Source organism: Bison bison, unplaced genomic scaffold, assembly GCF_000754665.1.
Source record: "Bison bison bison isolate TAMUID 2011002044 unplaced genomic scaffold, Bison_UMD1.0 scf7180017864035, whole genome shotgun sequence".
Lineage (NCBI taxonomy): Eukaryota > Metazoa > Chordata > Mammalia > Artiodactyla > Bovidae > Bison > Bison bison.
Window position 1 is genome coordinate 15,084,499 of NW_011494607.1, and position 8,770 is coordinate 15,093,268.

Below are 8,770 nucleotides of genomic sequence, written 5' to 3' on the forward strand. Positions count from 1 at the left end.
CATTTAATTCAGATGACCATTATATCTACTACTGTGGGCAAGAATCCCTTAGAAGAAATGCAGTAGCCCTCATAGTCAACAAAAGAGTCCAAAATGAAGTACTTGGGTGCAATCTCAAAAATGACAGACTGATCTCTGTTCATTTTCAAGGGAAACCATTCAATATCACAGTAATCCTAGTGTATGTCTCAACCACTAATGCTTAAGAAGCTAAAGTTGACCAATTCAATGAAGACCTATAAGACCTTCTAGAACTAACACCCAGAAAAGAAGTCCTTTTCATTATAGGGGACTGGAATGCAAAAATAGGAAGTCAAGAAATACCTGGAGTAACAGGCAAGTTTGGCTTTAGAGTACAAAATGAGGCAGGACAAAGGCTAACATAATTTTGCCAGGAGAAACTTGGCCATACCAAACACCTTCTTCCAACAGCACAAGAGACTACTCTACACATGGAAATCACAAGATGGCCAATACAGAAATCAGACTGAATATATTCTTTGCAGCTGAAGATGGAGAGGCTCTATACAGTCAGCAAAAACAAGACCGGGAACTGACTGTGGCTCAGATAATAAACTCCTTATTGCCAAATTCAGATGTAAATTGAAGAAAGTAGGAAAAAACCCCACTAGAACATTGAGGTATGACCTAATCAAATCCCTTACAATTATACAAATTGTATAGTAGAAGTGACAAATAGATTCAAGGGGTTAGACCTGATAGAATGCCTGAAAACTGTGGACGGACGTTCATGACATTGTACAGGAGGCAGTGATCAAAACCATCCCTAAGAAAAAGAAATGCAAAAAGGCAAAATGATTGTGTGAGGAGGCCTTACAAATAGCTGAGTACAGAGAAGTGAGAGGCAAAGGAGAAAAGGACAGATATACCCATCTGAATGCAGAGTTCCAAAGCATAGAAAGGAGACATAAAAAAGCTTTCCTCAGTGAACAATGCAAAGAAATAGAAGAAAACAATAGAATGGGAAAGACTAGAGATCTCTTCAGGAAAATTAGAGATACCAAGGGAACATTGCATGCAAAGATGGGCAAAATAAAGGACAGAAAGAGTATGGACCTAACAGAAGCAGGAGATACTAAGAAGAGGTGGCAAAAGTACACAGAAGAACTATACAGAAAAGATCTTCATGACCCAGATAATCACAACGGAGTGATCACTCACCTAGAGCCAGACATCCTGGAATGTGAAGTCAAGTGGGCTTTTGGAATCATCACTACAAACAAAGCTAGTGGAGGTAGTCGAATTCCAGATGATCTATTTCAAATCCGTCCTGATGATGCTGTGAAAGTGCTGCACTCAATATGCCAACAAATTTGGAAAACGCAGCAGTAGCTACAGAACTGGAAAAGGTCAGTTTTCATTCCAATCGCAAATGAAGGACAATGCCAAAGAATGCTCAGACTACTACACAGTTGCACTCATTTCACATGCTAGCAAAGTAATACTCAAACTTCTCCAAGCCAGGCTTCAACAGTATGTGAAATATGAACTTCCAGATGTTCAAGCTGGGTTTAAAAAAGGCAGAGGGAACCAGAGATCAAATTGCCAATGTCTGTTGGATCATTGAAAAAGCAAGAAAATTCCAGAAAAAACATTTGCTTCATTGACAATGCTAAAGCCTTTGAATGTGTGGATCAGAACAAACTGTGGAAAATTCTTTAAGAGATGGGAATACCAGACTACCTTACCTGCCTCCTGAGAAATCTGTATGCAGGTCACAAAGCAGCCATTAGAAAGGGACATGGAACAACAGACTGGTTCAAAATTGGGAAAGGAGTGCACCAAGGCTGTATATTGTCACCTTTATTTAACTTATATGCAGAGTACATCATGCGAAATTCCAGGCTGGATGAAGCACAAGCTGGAAGCAAGATTACTGTGAGAAATATTAATAACCTCTGATATGCCGATAACACTACCCTTATGGCAGAAAGGGAAGAGGAACTAAAGGGCCTTGTGATGAAGGTGAAAGAGAAGAATGAAAAAGCTGGCTTACAACAACATTAAAAAACTAAGATCATGGCAGCCGGTCCTATCACTTCATGGCAGATAGATGGGGAGAAAATGGGAATGGTGACAGACTCTATTTTCCTGGATTCCAAAATCACTGTGGACAATGACTGCAGCTATGAAATTAAAAGATGCTTGCTCCTTGGAAGAAAAGCTATGAAAAAATTGAAGAGCATATTAAAGAGCAGAGAGATAACTTTGCCAACAAAGATGTGTATAGTCAAAGCTATGGTTTTTCCTGTAGTCATGTATGGATGTGAGAGTTCGACCATAAGAAAGTCTGAGCACCAAAGAATTAATGCTTTTGAATTGTGGTGTTGGAGAAGACCCTTTAGAGTCCCTTGGACTACAAGGAGATCAAACCAGTCAATCCTAAAAGAAATGAATCCTAATATTCATTGGAAGGACTGATGCTGAAGCTCCAATACTTTGACCACCTGCTGTGAAGAGCCGACTCTTTAGGAAAGACCCTGCTGCTGGGAATGATTAAAGGCAGGAGGAGAAGGGGCTGAGAGGACAAGATGGTTGGATGGCATCACTGACTCAGTGGACATGAGTTGGAGGAAACTCCAGGACTTGGGGAAGGACAGGAAAGCCTTGTTTGCTGCAAAGAGTTGGACATGACTGAGTGACTAAACAACAACAGCAACAATTCATCCAACATTCTTAGTTGGCTTTCATTTCATAATTAAGAAAATATATGTACCGAAGTTGCCAATGTCGCACAGTTGAGTAGAGACAGAGCTGAACAAACTCTGTCATTCAGTTTTAGTGGTATTATTTCCCTACACCCAACCTTTTTCTGACATGCACCAGGCTAGGCACTCAGAGTACACTTCTAGTCTTAACTTCTACTACTTTGTTTGGAAAGAAGTTTCATACATGTGTATCTCTTACCATAAGCACCTTGAGGGTAGAAAATATCTTTGGTTTCAATTCTTTTAAGAATATATAATACAGAAAACAGAACATAATAAAATAGAAGTTAAAAAAATACAGTCATTGATTCAACACTAAGTTTAATGAAATGCAGCATTCCCTGGAGCTTTTAAAACTGGCCTTAATTAGTGAGTATCTTTTCCACCATTATAGTCCCGGTGCTTGACATAGAGTAGGTGTGAATTAGATGTCTGTTGAACTGAAGAAAGATTCATATGAAGCTCTGCATATACAAAACATGGTATTCACACAAGGTTTGTGTTGAACATTACCTATTGTTTTTCTATTCCTCTTGGGCTTCTTGTAAGAAGATTGTAAATTCATCCCATATTTGATTGTTGTAACCAAATAATATTGGCATATGTAATTTCATTTTATTCATTAACTAAGATATTAAAACTGTAGCTCTATTTCATATGTTATTATTTTTAATGAGCTTTTTATGCAAAGTCAATTTTAGGGAAGTTCTATAAAGCAAACAGAAGCAATACACAAAAACTCCACTCCTTCCATAAAAGTAAGGCTATTGTATTGATTAACATATTAGTGGGAGAAATTCTAGAAGTGTCCTAGTTAAATAGACTTTTAATCTGTCATTTACTTTAACAGTATAATGCTTGAGAGAGTCATAGTATCTGGTTATTTGCATAATCCCTGTGCTCCTTCCACCAAACACTTTGCTAAATTTAACACAGCTATTAAAACAGCATGGACCACAAAAATTTTTTAAGTAAATGTTGACATGCATATCAATCAGTATTAAGATTTAGAAGACCATGAGTTGACTATTAACCTCATTTCCCCATTAATCATAATTCCTCCTAGATCACTAAATCTTAGGGACAGTAAAATTAATTCTTACTATTTGTGACAAAGCCCCGCAAATATCTTTTGGAATATTTAGTAGCTGGCTACAGTATGAGGATTAGGTTGGATAAGTAGTTACACTAGAAAACTACATGCTGGAGAAGCCCTGCACATCTTGAATAGATTGTTTAGAGTCAGAGTACACACATTCTTAGATACATTTCATCCTCTTTTCCATTTCCTCAAACCTCCACTACTTTCTCCTCCATCCAAACAATGTGTGATCTTGCTTCTTGCTTACCTAAGAAAGTAGAAGCTATTGAAGATGATTCCAGTGAGCCATGCCCTTATAGAATCACCTTCCCTTGTATATGGGTAAGATGTATAATTTACCTCTAAAAGAAGAAGGCAACGTTAATGGGTTATCATTCCTGTAATTATTAAATGGCCAAGGTGAAGAGCTTTTGAGGATGATAATTTGAGATGGCTAATAGTTGACTTTAAGTTAATCGAAAAGTAGATAATCCTTGGTGGACCTACCTAATCACTTGAAACCTTTAAAAGAAAGTCCAGAGGTTAAAGACAGAAGACAGAGATATTCTCTTGCTGGCCTAAAGAAGCAAACCACCATGAGTCTAGAGCTTCAAGGAAATTAAATTCCCCAAAGACCACAGGAGTGGGGAAGAGGGCTCTGAACTTTACATGAGTCTTCAGTACCAGTTGACACCTAAATTACAGTAGGTGAGACCCTAGGCAGAGAAGCAGGTTAAGCTATGCCAGGTATCCTAACTCATGGGAACTGAGATAATAAAATATATGTTGTCTTAAACTGCTAAATTTGTGATAATTTGTTACAGAGCAATAGAAAACTAATACCTGATGAAAAGAAAATAAGGCCAATCTTCCAACACCACAGTCTTACTTGTATCATCTGTGCTCAGAGACCCTGTCAACCCTGCTTTTAACTATGAGTAATCTTCTAAAATTTGCTCTTGTTTGCTCAGACATTCCTCTGGAAATTTTCCCCTTTCACTTCTACATCATTAAGTCTACCCTCTCCAGTGAATCGTTCCCATCACCAAACAGGATCTGTTTTCTTCCAACTTCCAAAAGCATGCTCCCTCTGTATTATTCTTTCCAAATATATAACCCCAGTCTAGTCATGAGAAACCATAACAGACTCACTCTAATTGAGGGGCATTCTGAAAAATAACCAGAACTCCACAAAACTGTCAAGATCATGAAACAAAGGAAGGCTGAGAAACTGTCATAGACCAGGGAAGACTAAGACAACATAGATATGAAATGAAAATGGTATCTAGGATGGATCCTGGAACAGTAAAAGACATTAAGGAAACAACTGCTGAAATCTGAATGAAGTCAGAAGCAACCTACTTTAGTTCTCGGCTTTGATACATATACCATGGTGATTCCTCACCTTCTTGACATCTTTGCTCAAATATTATCTTCCCAATGAAGCCTCTTTTGACTGTCCTGTTTTGCTTTAGATTACACCCCGCTATTTCCATTTAACATACACAGAGTGCTTACTTTTATATGATGAGGAATGAAATTAATGTGATATGTCCATGTCCAAGGAGTTCACAAACTTAAAAGGAAAGAATCATTTCTTCACAAGTTATCAGTTGTCTCTGATTGCCTAGTGTCCCTGAACCCCACTGATAAAAATTCTGTCCTTTATATTTGAAGAACCACTCTGTATATTCCTCATAGGATTATTAATCTCTATATTTTGGAGTTGGACATATGATACCAACTGGCAAATGAGTTTCCTCCCTTTGCTAAGTGATAGCTCCAGGGCTAGGCATGTGAACCAAGCTCAGTTGAGCTCTAGTAATACAGGCGGGGAACATTTCATAGATATATTTTGTCTGACATGGAAAGTTTCTGTCTGAGTAAAAAGGCAACACATTGAAGAAAACAGAAGAAACAGGTAAAGAAATAAAGACTTGATAGTGTGTTTTGAACCCTCAAGTTCTACCCTGAACCATGCCTGCCTTTTGGCTCCACTCCATTAGCCAGTAAATCTTCTTTATCAAGTTAATTTTAGTTAGGTTTATTTCATGGAACAGAAAGAGTCCTGATTAATATAACTGCATATAGTCACATAAGTCTCAAAATAGAGGTTGATATGAAGAAGGCATGGGCTTCCCAGGTGGCACTAGTGGTAAAGAACCCACCTGCCAGTGCAGGAGACATATGAGGCCCAGGTTTGATCGCTGATTTGGGAAGATCCCCTGGAGGAGGACATGGCAACCCATTCAGTACTCTTCCCTGGAGAATCCTATGGACAGAGGAGCCTGATTGGCTACAGTCCATAGGGTAGCAAAGAGTCGGACAGGACTAAAATGACTTAGCACGCATGTACGCATGAAGAAGGCATTAGGAAGAGAAAGTTCAATCCCTTCTGAAGGGTTACAGAAGCATTCACAGAGGAGTCACTGAAGTCTTAAAGTCTAAGGGCTCAACATACAGGCAAACAGAGTTCTCACTATGTGCCAAGCACTATTTTAAGTACATTACATACATTATGAAACAGATTCTAGTATTTTCACCAGTTTTGAGGTAGAAAGCAATACCTTGCCCAAGTTTACATCAGCTGAATTCCACAGTATGCTTTTTTTTTTTTTTTTTCAGGTAAACAAGTTTAATGGTACATAGGTCTTGAAATTTTTGCCATGTGTTCTGAGAATTCAAACTAATACACAGTTTATTCATTGTGGATGGATTTCCTTATGCCTGTGTGCTAAGCCACTTCAGTTGTTTCTGACTCTTTGTGATCCCATGGACTGTAGCCCTCCAGGTTCCTCCATCCATGAGACTCTCCAGGCAGGAACACTGGAAGTAGGTTACCATTTCCTTCTCCAGGGGATCTTCCGGGCCCAGAGATTGAATCCCTGTCTCTTATGTCTCCTGGCTTGGCAGGCGGGTTCTTTACTAGTGCCACCTGGGAAGCCCAGGTTTCCTTATAAAGGGGTACAATTTGGGGCCTGAAATCATCGAACTTTGGTTTAATTAAGATGAACAACCTACTAGAGACCAATGGGTAAAACAGAAATGTGGCTTGAGAAAAATAATTATAAAGTTGTATAAGACTGTAAGTCTATTATCTATGAGCTGCTAATGCCTGAATGGAACTATTATTGCTGAGTACATACAATATCCTCAGATATGCAGATGACACCACTCTCAATGGCAGAAAGTAAAGAGGAACTAAAAAGCCTCTTTTTGAAGGTGAAAGAGGAGACTGAAAAAGCTGGCTTAAAACTCAACATTCAAAAAACTTAAGATCTTGGCATCTCATCCCATCACTTCATGGCATATAGATGGAGAAACAATGGAAACCGTGACAGACTCTATTTTCTTAAGCTCCAAAATCACCGTGGGTGGTGACTGCAGCCATGAAATTAAAAGATGCTTACTCCTTAGAAGAAAAGCTATGACAAACCTAGACAGCATATTCAAAAGCAGAGACATTACCTGCTGACAGAGGTCCCTGTAGTCAAAGCTATGTTTTTCGAGTAGTCGTGTATGGATATGAGAGTTGGGTCATAAAGAAGGCTGAGCACCAAAGAACTGATGCTTGAACTATAGTTTTGGAGAAGACTCTTGAGACTCCCTTGGATTGCAAGGAGATTAAACTAGTCAATCCTAAAGGAAATCAATCCTGAATATTCACTGGAAGGACTGATGCTGAAGCTGAAGCCCCAGTTCTTTGGCCACCTGATGCGAAGAGCTGATTCATTGGAAAAGACCCTGATGCTGGGAAATATAGAAGGAAGAAGAAGGGGATAACAGAAGATGAAATGGTTGGATGGTATCACTGACTCAAAGGACAGGAGCTTGAGCATGCTCCAGGAGATGGTGAAGGACAGGCAAGCCTAATGCACTGCAGTCTTTGGGGTCACAAAGAGTCAGACATGACTGAGCAACTGCACAACAAAACATACAATTTTGTACAGTTTCTTATGAAAATCAAGGATTCCCCCTACTGTGGCTGAACCACGGAATCAGATAGTACTCATGACAACTGCTTTTATGGGTTTGCAGGCGTTCTCTCCATGAATGCAATTTAGTCAAGCAAAGGAAAATAAACTGAGACTCAGTAGTGTGATATTTTCAAATGCCTTATGTCTGAGTAGTAGTAGGGTGTTTTACAACAATTTTAATTTCTATGGAGAAAAGTATTTCTGAGGATGTCTTATGGTCTTATAAGAGCTGACAGTTTTGAGAGAGATTCAGATTTATTTGCTCACAGAATCTAGTAAAATCTAATACCGATTGATATAGTTTTTTTTTTTTTTCCTATGTGCTATAGCTTCTTAAAGTTTTTCTCTCCTAAATAGCCCTTATAAAATATTCATTTTATTTAAACAATATCTGCTTTTCTGCAGACATGATTATAATGCCATGTAGACTGATTTCAGTCATCTCTTTATCATTAATGAAACTCCCAAAACTTTTCTCTAATTAAGATATCTCTCATTAATCGACAGTGTTCTTTTATTTCTTAGCATTATGGCATCATATATTATTACAATAGCTGAGAAAATACCTATTTTCTTTAATGATACCCTGCAACACTTCAGTCTTTTTGAATTTTTAACTTTTGTAGGCATAAATCCAAGCATACATAAGCTGAAATAATTCTTCTTTATTGTGCACAGATTTCCAAGAACTCCAGAAAATGTGTTTTTATTCACCATTTAGAAGCATCCTGCCTTCTTAACGATAATTACTGTGCTCTAGGAAATAAAATATTTTCTACTCTGAATATGAGAAACGTATTTTACCTAACTAGCTTCAAGTGAGCTAACAATTTATTAGTGACACTAACACTTTAAAAAAATAATAAGCACTTTGGAAATAAATGTATTTTCAAACTTTAAAAATTTTATCTTTTTATATTTGACTTTCTTTCTCTTTATTTCTTCCTTGCTTTATGCTTTTGCCCCTTCTTTTCCCTTCCTCT